General features: G+C 51.6%; 1 protein-coding gene across 1 annotated transcript in view; it reads left to right on the plus strand.

Annotated features, from left to right (window-relative positions):
* LOC311228488 (LIM domain only protein 7-like) overlaps window positions 1-12,758 on the plus strand; it is a gene marked incomplete at its 5' end in the record, with an annotated part of 60,196 nt that overhangs the window by 21,049 nt on the left and 26,389 nt on the right. The window lies entirely within an intron of this gene.

Raw genomic sequence — 12,758 nt, forward strand, 5'->3', positions numbered from 1 at the left:
CACTTGACGAGGTTGTTAGCTGAAGAAAGTTGAGACGTGTTTACATTTTTTCTTGCTTTTTTCTTCTCTCATATATTTCGAAAGAAAAAGCGAAGTCATAATGTCTACTTCGGAGAGTCGCGCTCGCAACGCCACTCTTCACCAGCGGTTCTCCATCTCCGCCTCTGTCGTACGTCTTGGAGAGGGGTTGAGGCCTCTCTCGTGGTCGGCAGCCACGCCCGGTAGGCGTCCGATGGGTAGTTTGCCTCTCCAAGGAGCTGGTGCACCAGTGCCGTCTCCTGTGCGATGGCCTGGTTCCGGCTCTGGTACCTCTGCTTCCGGGGAGTCGTCCGCTGTTGGGCGGCCGGCTCCTTTGGTTGCGGGGGATTTGAGACGCAAACTTTTTGTGTCAGCTCGCTCCCGTCGCAAGATGGTGGCTTGCAGACGCGAACGGCCCGGTTTTGGTGAGTTGCTGGAGCCGGATGAGGATGCGTCGGTCTCTACATGCCCGATGGAGACAGAGGACTACATGATAGAGGCAGACGGGTTCTTGTTCGAAGGCCCGGTAGAGACATGTCCCCTGCCTGTCCAGGTAACACTGGAGGGGGGGGGGATGTCTCCTTGGGGTTCCTCGTCCGCAGATGTTGGGTTAGAACCTCCGACTCGGCGGCGGGATGCCCTGCTATCAGCCACATCAGAATGTGGATCCTTGACCAGTAGTCTGCTGTATGTGAGGGACGCGGGCTCGGAGGAGGAAAGTATGCAGGGGGAACTGCGTGCTTTGTTCCCCGAGCTCATGGCGGCGGCGGCAGTCGCAAACGGCGTGCGGCTGCCGCAGCCACTGCCTGTTCCTGTCCCTGATGATTGCATAGGTCATCTATGGCAGGGGTTCCCAAACTTTTCAGGCCAGGACCCAGAAAATAAGGCGTCAGAGAGCCGCGGCCCAATGCACATCGTCAGGCTTTTTTTTTCTTCTTTTTTTTGCCAGGTGACCGATTTTTTAAGCCAAATATCACTTCAATCCTATTAAGTTAGTTCAAGTTAGTTATTCATTTATATGTGCTATTTATGAGAGGGCTAACTTGTTGCAAAATAATAATGATAATAATAATAGCCTCATTAAAATACTATTGTTGCTTCGGTTGTTTTCAGCGTTTTATGTGCATAATCTGTTATTTAGTTTGAAATGTTCGTTGAAATAAGTAGATTTTTTTGTTTTTGTTTATTTATTAAGTTAATATAAAACCATATAGTCACATTTTAGAATACAATAGAATAGAATACAACTAGAAACACTGTCCTGGCCTGCTTCTAAGTTCAGTGGCCTGAAAAAAAAAAAAAATAATAAATAAATAAAAAAAAAAATAAAAAAAAAAATATTATAATTTTTTTTAATCATCTCGCGGCCCACCCGTGGCTGCTCGCGGCCCACCTTTGGGTCGCGACCCCGACTTTGGGAACCACTGATCTATGGCAGCGTCGCCCGGTGAGAGGGGTGGATGTTGTCTACCCATTTTTCCCCTCAATGGCGGCCTATGTCCGTCAGGGCCAGGTGGTCTCCCACATCATCGGCCTTACCCCCGCCTACGTGCAAGTCACGCGGGTGGCGGGTTTGGTAGACGGCATGAAGGAGGGCGTGCCACGGCTTGATAGGCCGATGGGGGCGCTCCTTTGTCCTGAGGTGGTGTGGGAGCCGTTACGGAAGCCGGTTCCCCAAGGGAAATTGGCGAGGCGGTTGGAGTGACCAGTTATTTATCACCGGAACACAATCTCTAGCTGCCACTTCTAACATCGCGCAGCTGCCGAGATTCATGTCCGGGATATTAACGGGCGGCACGGAGCTGACTGATTTACAGCATGATCATCTCGCCCAGTCGGCAGGAGCCATCCTGCATCTGATTCAGCCGCAGGTTATAGCCGCTGGGAAAGTGCGCGCCCTGGCTACTCTGACCCAGCGCCACCTTTGGCTGGAGCAGGCGCGTGTGCCGGAGAAGAAGAGGACTCCCCTTCTGACGGCACCCTTCTCCGAAGCTGGATTATTCGGGTCGGCACTGCAGCTGATGACCTCAAACTGCAGGGAGATGCAGGAGGAGCGCTCCGTGCTCCAATCTCATTTCCCCCCGCCCAATGTCGCCGGTGGAGTCAGACGGCCGCCACGTCGTTGAGGATCCTCCGCCGTGGCCGCCGCTGCCACCACCGCCACTGCTGGACCTTCAGCGAAGAAGGCCAGGAGGAGAGAGGGCGCTTCTGCCACTACAGCCGGCCCATCTACGCCCGGAGGTGACGGTAGGGATCGTCGAGACCAGCCGCCGATCGTTTACCGTCCCTCCGGGGCTCCACGGGGTGGAAAGCTCCGAGCGGCTCGTGGCAGGCGTCGCTAGAGACTGCAGTGACTTTTTCCCTCTGTGGTCCCCTCCCCATGTTCCCTTCCCGGCCCCTCTATGATTTTGTTCAGAAATAAAAAGTCCCCTCTAAAGGGGGACTGTATTTTTTGTTAACAAACTGTGTGTTTAATCACCAAACATATGATGGGGTTGCAACGTGTGAATCTTTCGCTAGTATGGGTTGATAGGAGGGCTAGGTGTTCTTCATGTTAGAGCTTAAGCAAGGCCTGCAGCCTACACTCGGTTGAAAAAGGGTTTTCTGCCTCGACCTGAATCTCCACATAAAGGTAGAGGTTAGTTGTGTGCTCTGTTGCTTAAACAGTGATATTGAGCTGCAACACTATTGTGTTGGTTGCAGTAATGCTCGTATGAAAACATACCGCAGCTCAGCCGCTCTCTCTCTCTATCAATTTTTTCTGTGTTACAACATGGATGTGGGTGTCGGGTTAACACACACACACACAACTTGGTCTTGCTATAAACCCTGTTCACAGATGTATCTGTGGTTAGCGTGCAGTGAATTAGCTTACGCTATTCGTTAGCATTGCTACTAAAGGTATCATATGGCTATTGTTGTTGTCGTATGCAAGGACTGGGCTTGTGAGGGGGTGCCGGATAAACCCCTCCTTCCCTCTTCTGATTGGTCAGGGGGTTTATAGGACTTTCTTCGTTGAGTCAGGGCCAAGCTGTTAGGCGGCTTGGCAAGGGGGGGGGGGTTCCCAGACTCTGCACCTATCACAGGCGTTTGAGTCTTGGGTTTCCCCCCGTCATAGCACACGTCACTAGGACGATGACTTCCGTGAGTTTAGACCCGTATGTAGGGTCTGTTATTGTCGAGTTGTCGGGGCAGAGCGTAGGAACTTACTGTTCTACTACGCTCGATATACGCGTAACTTGAGTCGGTTGGTCACATGACTCAATGTTACCGTGACTTTTCAATCTGTGGCTCACGTGGGAAGTCTCTCTGAGGAGTTCCGTCTCTCCTCTGTGGTGAGGTTGACGGAATGTAAAAAAAAAAAAAATGTACCCTCGGCTGCGTCACGTGGGATTCATGTCAGTCGGGGTTTCTTTCTTTTTTAATAAAAAAGAGTGGAGAATATGAAGCACGACAACCTTCTTGTCGTTCTCCCAGGCGCCTTGAAGGATCGATGTGGGGTCTGGTTAGACTGACCATTGATATGTTTTGGGTCCCGACGCATACATAGTACTGGCTCGGGGTGTTTTCTGTTAAGAATCATGCGGGTGGCTAGTACGCCTTGGTTGCTTGTTATTAAAACAGCGTTTTTATAAAACAACCGGGATGGGGGATTCTTTCCTCTTCCGAGAGCCTGATACTGGGTCTCGACGAATTCTCGTTCATATCTGGGGGATGTTAACGGAATAGATCAGAACATAGGTAGAGGGGTCTCACGCCCTTTGGGTGGGCCACTGAGCGCGGTATAAACAGGACCGTCTGGGTGGCGCCCTCTTTTCATGTTTTAGATCAACACGCATATCTGCCCCTTCCCTTGGAGTAGGCATGTCGGCGTGGTTAGGGCACAGGACTGGTTCTGGTCACGCTGGTCCAGGTCAGTTAACCCGTTGTCCGCCGGGGATGCGGATCTGCTGTTCTGGTACCCTGAGGGACTTGTGCTTTTTTCAGGGGGAAAAATGCCGGGTCGGCCCGGGTGTCACAGGGTTGGGTGTTATGGAGACCCTTGTTGGGTACAGTTTGTACCTGGCACTATTATAAGGGGCTGGTTCTCCTTTCTTTCGCTCCTCTCTCATGCATGGCGAAGAGGGGGCTGTTGGGGTGGTCTTCTAGACCTCCTCTGGTAACCCTGTGTGCTTCCCGAGCCGCCGCGCCCGGTCCGAAGTAATGTTTCGTTGACACCGTAGGCCTGGGATAACCCTTTTTTGGAAACTGAAACACTTGTACTGCGGTATAGCTGGTGTATACCCGCAGGTGTGTTTTGGAGTTTTTTCTTGAGGGGTTATTGGAACGACCACCGTCTGTGTACCAAGAGGGTGGTTGATTCCCTGGTGTGTTGGAGCAGAGTCAACTCCCGGGTTACCCGGTTGAGTGTGCCCCTGCACGTTCATGACGTCTGCCAATCGTGTCAGCCTTCTCTGCCTCGACCCCTCTGGGTGGGTTTTTTTTGATGGAGGCTTTGTCATGGTGCTCAACAACGCCAGCATACGCCCCTTCCGCCGGGGGGGCTGTTTTCAGTTGACCCCTTTGGCGCCTGTCTCGTCCGCAGTGCTCCAGGCTCAGGTCTACAGCCTGCTGCCTGGTTTCCCCGGTGCGCTGCCTGCTTCCGTTGGTTAACCTTTTTTCAGTGCTTTACGGCCATACTGACTGCCTGTTTTGCAGGGTCAGTGTGCCAGGCGGTGTACTATTGGGGGGTAAGGGCCCGCTCTTGGAGGGGCTCTAGCCGAATACGCTGGCGATGTGGGGGGCGATGTCACTAAGTGACCGCCTGGTGGGGTCTTGATGCCTGGCGTCATTTGACCTCTCCGGGCCCCCTTTTTCCAGGGGATCCAGTCCCTTCAGTGGGTCTGGGTCTTCCTTCGCGCTCCGCTGCTACGGCCTTGCCGCGGGGTTGAGTTTGCTCTTGACCCCGTGATTCTGGGGGCAGTAACGAGGGTTGTTCCTTCCGTTCGTTCCCTGGTGGCATGCGGGTTGTGCGTGTGCGTAGTCGTGGGGTCAAGCCACGGTCTGCTCACCCTGTGCGTTGAGTTGCTTGAGTTCCTCTTCGCACGGTCGGATCCGTCTCCCTCCCGTCCTCCAATAGGGAGGGTATCCTCCATTAGGGAGGGTCGGGGGGCTCGGTCCTCCCCGGTCTGATGGTTGTGGGGGGCCTCAGCGGGGTACATTTGTCGAGCTTTGGCTCCCGCTCAGCTCCTCTTGTGCAGAATGATGCTGAGCGGAAGCCATAATGAAATAGAACGTAAGGTTATGTATATAACCAAGTTCTATGAATTATGGTGACGCTCAGCATCAGGACGCCGCTGCGGCCCTTGATCTCGCCTTGTGGTGAAAGTTTTGGAAGGAGGCGAGTAGGTGACCACACACCTGCTTATGAAGGTAAGCGGATAGGGGTGTGGCCAGACGAATGTTGGGATGTAAAGGTACATTGTGGAATTTTTTATTCAGTGCTCATGCACGAAGTGAAGTGCGTGCAGAATGATGCTGAGCGTCACCATAATTCATAGAACTTGGTTATATACATAACCTTACGTTAACCCTTTCACTACCACACTACAGAAGGTTAACCTTTCACTACCACACTACAGACGGTTAACCTTTCACTATCACACTACAGACGGTTAACCTTTCACTACCACACTACAGAAGGTTAACCTTTCACTACCACACTACAGAAGGTTAACCCTTTCACTACCACACTACAGAAGGTTAACCTTTCACTACCACACTACAGACGGTTAACCTTTCACTACCACACTACAGAAGGTTAACCTTTCACTACCACACTACAGAAGGTTAACCTTTCACTACCACACTACAGAAGGTTAACCTTTCACTACCACACTACAGAAGGTTAACCCTTTCACTACCACACTACAGACGGTTAACCTTTCACTACCACACCACACTACAGATGGTTAACCCTTTCACTACCACACTACAGAAGGTTAACCTTTCACTACCACACTACAGACGGTTAACCTTTCACTATCACACTACAGACGGTTAACCTTTCACTATCACACTACAGAAGGTTAACCTTTCACTACCACACTACAGAAGGTTAACCCTTTCACTACCACACTACAGAAGGTTAACCTTTCACTACCACACTACAGACGGTTAACCTTTCACTATCACACTACAGACGGTTAACCTTTCACTACCACACTACAGAAGGTTAACCTTTCACTACCACACTACAGAACGTTCTGTATCGTTAGTGGCTTAGCTTGGCATCGCCTTCTGCACTATCTCGCGTACGTGCACGCGTACTGAATAAACCACAAATGTACCTCTAATACCAGTATTAGTCTGACCACACCCCTCATCAGCTTACCTTCATAAGCAGGTGTGTGGTCACCTGCTCTCCTCCTTCTCGCTTTCACCACAAGGAAGAGGTGCCTCGGTAGATCCCCACACTTGACACCATGATGGAAGAAATTGGATTAGGAACAGCTTGGGAAACAAGGATACGTTGACATCATATCTTTATTTTCTCTCTCACTATTTTCGAGAAAATACGGCGATATTGTCTTCGTACTGGAGTGTCTAGAAGATGATGATCATTCTACAAACCCTCCACCGGTTTTCGTATTGGGAGCACGCCGCTGCATGCTTCTCAACTGCAGTTCCTTGCTGTGTTTTGTTGGGGTGAAACCTGTCAGGCCACAGCTGAACTGTCGGACATGCCGCTGTTGTGAGGAGCGGTGCGTTCCAGGTTGGGTGAGTAGTGTTTGCTGGCGGGCTCCACTTGTCTGTTAGTGCTATGGGGGCTACTTGACAAAGTTTATGGAAACCGGCCCCAGGCTAGGGTCCTTTGTTTAGCCGTCTAGGCGACAGAAGGCCTTGGTCTGGCGACCATTTTAGTTTTAACTAGTGGGCCGCGACCATTGACACTGGTGATCCCTGTGTGTTCTGGACGAGTGGATTCTCTCTGTCACCGTGTTAAGACCCCATCTTTCATATCCAAATGAGAGTATTCCTTCACGAGGGGATATGTGCATGTAATGTGCGATAGCGGCAGATTCATGTTCAAAGTCAGCTATACAGGCCAGTTGGTACTGTGCTGATTCCGCCGGACGTGTTAATGTCACCGTTGTGAAGCGGTGTTGACGTCTTGTTTTCTCTTTTCTCTTAAAAAGTGAGGAGGGTTCAGAACGGCGGCCTGTCTGGGTGAGTGTTATGTCATTGTTTACATGTTCATAGCTTACGGTTAGCCGGTCGGTGGCCTGGCGCGGGGTAGCTTGGCTTCTCGCGCGCCGCCGGGAGCTCGCTCCTGATCGCGTGCGTCGTAGATCGGCGTCTCGCGAGCGGAAGCAATAGCACCCGAACGGTTGGAGCAGCCGTTAGCTTGATGCTATTCTGTTGAACGTGCTTTGATTTTTAACATGTTTTACACTCTTGACCACGACGTCATCCTTGACAGGGGATGTTCGTCGACCCTGCCTGAGCCTAGACGGGGATTGCGTCAACAAAGAGGACTGTAGCGACTGGTGGAGCGGCGACGCTGCCCGGATCGAACAACACGGGACGGTTGTGTTCTACGGTGGCTTGTGACTGCACTTCGCTGATCTGCGTTCCGGGCAGGTACGGGGTTGGCCAGACCTCATAAACACGTCTTCTGGTTTTACCTTGCTAAATGTATTGTGAATAACGGTGTTTTTTTCCCAAAACGTGTGTTGTTGCAATGCATTTGAGATACGTTGCGGGTTGTGTGTGAGCTGTTTTTGTCACTGGCAGTTAGCTTCTCCGTGCAGATCGTGATGTATTGATCTGGTTGTTGTGTGAGAAACATCATGGTGTTTATGTGTACCGTGTACTCACTACTAAGGCAACTAACCTATGAAGCTATGCTTGGTGACGAGTGAGTAAAAGAATGTTCTTTCTCAGACTGTAATGACAATGAACAGTGAGTTCACACATTAACAGGTTTTCCTGTTTAACTGGCCGTATTGAGGGTAAAATAGGAGGATTGTGTTTCCCCCCCCGGTTCCCTGGGGACTTTATCACCTCCTATCAGACATGTTGTGCATTAATTGTGTCTTTTGTGTGGTAGGGATACGATGTAACTCTCAGCTTGATTGCTGAGGTTGTGCTAAATCTGCTGGAGAAACTTATTTCCTAAAGGGAAATTGGTTTGGTTGCTGTCATGTGTGCTTAGCAAGGCCTGTGGTCGATACTAATCAAGAATGATGTATTCTCTCATTGTGAAAAAAACGGCGTTCCTCTGTTGAGTGTTTTTGCCATTTTTTGTAGGTGATGATGGGTTGTGTGTGTCATGTGACCTACAACTGGGTTGTACTGGCCACAGAAGCACATGTGTATGTTGGACCGGGGTTCTTAGAGCCCTCTCTATTCTGTGTTTTTCCTTAGTAAAAATCAGATAGCAGGTTAGCTCGTGCGCTGTGTGGAGCTGTGAAACGCTTCATAGAGCTGACTATGACTGTGTCATATTCTCTTTTTGTCGTTACGTCGTATCATGGGTGTGGGGTCGTAAAGGGGTGAACTGGTAACCTTTCCTCTCCCCATTGTTCTGTCGGTCAGGGGTACACCCCCTGTCCTTCAAGGTTCCCGTCACGTGGCGGTTCGGCACGTTACGGGGGGGGGGGGGGGGGGGGGGGGGAGGGAGTTCCTGGTCCCACGGCCTGGTATATTGGGCGTGTGCACCGCAGTAATTCCCCCGCCATAGAGTACGTCACCGTGCGCGTCTCTGTTGGTAGGACTTCCGTGTGCTGTTCAGGTCCATGTGATGGATCTGTTTTCAGGGGGGGTGGTCAGGGCTCCTCCTCACCAAGCGCCTACTCAGGCCTTCTGTGAGTTCGGACTCCTTCTTCCATGTGAGGAAGCCTCCATCAGAGTACAGAGCCTTCCTCCTCAGATTGTCAAAGTGAGTGGACCCTCTAGAAGGGTCCTTTTCTATTGTATGTATATTCGATTCAATTCGTTTATTGAGTGTGTATGGGTTCGGTGCCTCTTCCCCGGAGGCCCTAAAACCAGTTTTTTACATGGCTCAAGGTGCAATATATTCTTTTCAATCTGTACAGCTCGCGTGGGAAGTCTCTCTGGGGATCCCCGTCTCTTTCCTATGGGAGGGTGGTGGGATGTAAAAATGTGAACATTTTTTACCCCGGCTGTGTAGACTGGGATACATACTGTTGATGCTTCCTTCTTTCTATTCCAGAAGTGTTGGAGTTAGGGAGTGTCACACCCCTCTTGTCGTTCCCCTGGGCGCCTTGGGGATTCAATGACAGGTCTAAATAGCCTGTTCATTGATGGGGGTGTGTCCCGACGCACGTATAGTGCTAGCTCGCTGTAAACAGGCGATTGACTGGCACGCCTTAGTTGCTTGTGGTTGAAACAGCGTTTTTATAAAGCAACTGAGATGGGGGTTTTTCCTCTTCCGGCGACCACATCCCATGACCTGGGTGGGTTGTCGACGGATTCTCGTTCATGTCTGGGGGATGATGACGGGATGGATCTGAACATATGTAGTGGGGTCTCACGCCCTTGGGGTGGGCCACCAGGCGCGGTTCGTCCCGACGTCTGGGTGGCGCCTTCTTTTCATGTTAAGATCAACACGCATATCTGCCCTTCTCCTGGAGTAGGCATGTCGGCGTGGTTAGGGCACGGGACTGGTTCTGGTCACGCTGGTCCAGATCAGTTGAACCCGTTGTCCGCCGGGGATGCAGATCTGCTGTTCTGGTACCCTGAGGGACTTGGGCTTTTTTCAGGGGGAAAAATGCCAGGTCGGTCTGGGTGTCACAGGGTTAAGCGCTATGGAGACCCTGGTTGGGTATGTTTTTACTCAGCACTGTCGTCATGGCTTACAGCCATGCCATTCTGTACGCGCTCGATCTCGTCGGATCTCGGCCGCTACACAGGTTGGTCCTGGTTAGTACTTGGTTGGGAGACCGCCGGGGAATACCAGGTACGGTGTGCTTAGGGGCTGGTTCTCCATTATTTTTCGCTCCTCTCTCACGCATGGCGAAGAGGGGCCTGTGGGGGTGGTTTTTTGACCTCCTCTGGTGACCCTGTGCTTCCCGTACCGCCAGGCCCGGTCCGAAGTGATGTTTGCGACCCGTAGGCCTGGGTTAACCCTTTTTGGAAACTGAAACACTTGTACTGCGGTATAGCCGGTGTATACCCGCAGGTGTGTTTTGGAGTTTTTTCTTGAGGGGTTATAGGAACAACCACCGCATTGGGTAACACCGAGGTGGTTGATTCCCTGGTGTGTTGGGGCAGTGTCAACTCCCGGGTTCACCGGTTGAGGGTGCCCCTGCACGTTCATGACGTCTGCCAATCGTGTCAGCCTTCTCTGCCTCGACCCCTCTGGGTGGGGGTTGTTAAATGGAGGCTTGGTCATGCAACACCGCCAGCTTACGCTCCTTCCGCCGGGGCGGCTGTGTTCAGCTGTCCCCTCTGGCGCCTGTCTCGTCCGCAGTCTCCAGGCTAGGGTTAACAGCCTGTTGCCTGGTTTTTCCCCGGTGCGCTGCCTGCTTCCGTTGGTTAACCTTTTTTGTGTGCTTACGGCCATGCTGACTGCCTTTTCTGCAGGGTCAGTGTGCCAGGCGGTGTACTATTGGGGGGACGGGGCCCGCTCGGCTTACGGCCATACCGACCTGAACACGCCCGGTCTCGTCCGATCTCGGAAGCTGGGCAGGTTCTGGCCTGGTTGGTTCCGCCTGGGAATACCAGGTGCAGTAACTGAGGGGCCTTTGTCCGAATACGCTGGCGATGTGGGGGGCGGGGCACTACGTGCCCACCTGGTGGGGTCTTGATGCTGGCATCATGGACTTCTCCGGGCCCCCATTCCAGGGAGTCCAGTCCTTTTGGTGGGTCTGGGTCTTCCTTCGTGCTCCGCTGCTACGGCCTTGCCACGGGGTTGGGTTTGCCCTTGACCCCGTGATTCTGGGGGCAGTAACGAGGTTGTTCCTCCGTTCGTTCCCGGGTGGCATGCGGGTTGTGCGTGTGTGTAGTCGTGGGGTCAAGCCACGGTCTGCTCACCCTGTGCGTTGAGTTGCTTGAGTGCCTCTTCGCACGGTCGGGTCCGTCGCCCTCCCGTGACGTCCCTAATAGGGGGGCTACCCTCCATTAGGGGGGGTCGGGGGGGCTCGGCCCTCCCTGTTCTGATGGTTTTGGGGGGCTGTCAGCGGGGTGTATTTGTCAGCCAAGTGGCTCCGCTTGGCCTCCCTTGTGCAGAAGGCGATGCCAAGCTAAGCCACTAACGATACAGAACGTTAGGTTATGACTATAACCAAGTTCTGTTAGTTAGGGGCGATGCTTGGCATCGGACGCCGCTGCAGCCCTTGTCCTCACCTTGTGGTGAAAGCTTGGGAAGGAGGAGAGCAGGTGACCACACACCTGCTTATGAAGGTAAGCTGATGAGGGGTGTGGTCAGACTAATACTGGTATTAGAGGTACATTTGTGGTTTATTCAGTACGCGTGCACGTACGCGAGATAGTGCAGAAGGCGATGCCAAGCATCGCCCCTAACTAACAGAACTTGGTTATAGTCATAACCTAACGTTAACCCTTTCACTACCACACTACAGAAGGTTAACCTTTCACTACCACACTACAGAAGGTTAACCCTTTCACTACCACACTACAGACGGTTAACCTTTCACTACCACACTACAGAAGGTTAACCTTTCACTATCACACTACAGAAGGTTAACCTTTCACTATCACACTACAGACGGTTAACCTTTCACTATCACACTACAGAAGGTTAACCTTTCACTATCACACTACAGACGGTTAACCTTTCACTACCACACTACAGACGGTTAACTGTCTGTATTGTGGTAGCGAAAGGGTTAATGCCAGGTGTGAAGAGGAAATGTCTATTTATTAACAGGAAAAATGGTTAACCCTTTCACTACCACACTACAGAAGGTTAACCTTTCACTATCGCACCACCGTCTGTCGTGTGGTAGTGAAAGGGTTAACCGTCTGTGGCAGCGTGGTAGTGAAAGGGTTAACCATTTGTCGTGTGACAGTGAAAGGGTTAACCTGTATTGTCGCAGTGAACGGCGGGGGTTAACCCGTTTGGTAGTGAAAGGGTTAACATGCATTACATTTACATTTACATTTACATTACATTTTACATTACATTACATTTACATTTACATTTACATTACATTTTACATTTACATTTACATTACATTTACATTTACATTTACATTTACATTTACATGCGCTCTCAACCCTCCAGAGAGAAGACATCCATCAATAGCACCAGCTGTAAACGGGGTCTATCTGATCAAGATGTGTTGAGGCAGAAGCTGTGTTTGTTGAGCGGCGGTGATAATAACAGGAGCGCTGCAGTAACTGGAGCAGAGTGCTGCGTGAGGCTGCTGCTTCCAGACCGCCGCCAGACAGACACAGAGCAAGAGACAGTTGATCTGCGGCAGCTTCTGTAACGTGACCTTTTCCACCCTCCCCACCACCGCGAGGTGACCCTGACCGCTGCCCTCCTGTGTGTGTGTGTGTGTGTGTGTGTGTGTGTGTGTGTGTGTGTGTGTGTGTGTGTGTGTGTGTGTGTGTGTGTGTGTGTGTGTGTGTGTGTGTGTGTGTGTGTGTGTGTGTGTGTGTGCGTGTGTGTGTGTGTGTGTGTGTGCGTGTGTGTGTGTGTGTGTGTGTGTGTGTGTGTGTGTGTGTGTGTGTGTGCGTGTGTGTGTGCGTGTGTGTGTGCGTGTGTG

This window comes from Notolepis coatsorum (assembly GCF_963971535.1).
Source record: "Notolepis coatsorum genome assembly, chromosome: 5".
Taxonomy (NCBI): Eukaryota; Metazoa; Chordata; class Actinopteri; order Aulopiformes; family Paralepididae; genus Notolepis; species Notolepis coatsorum.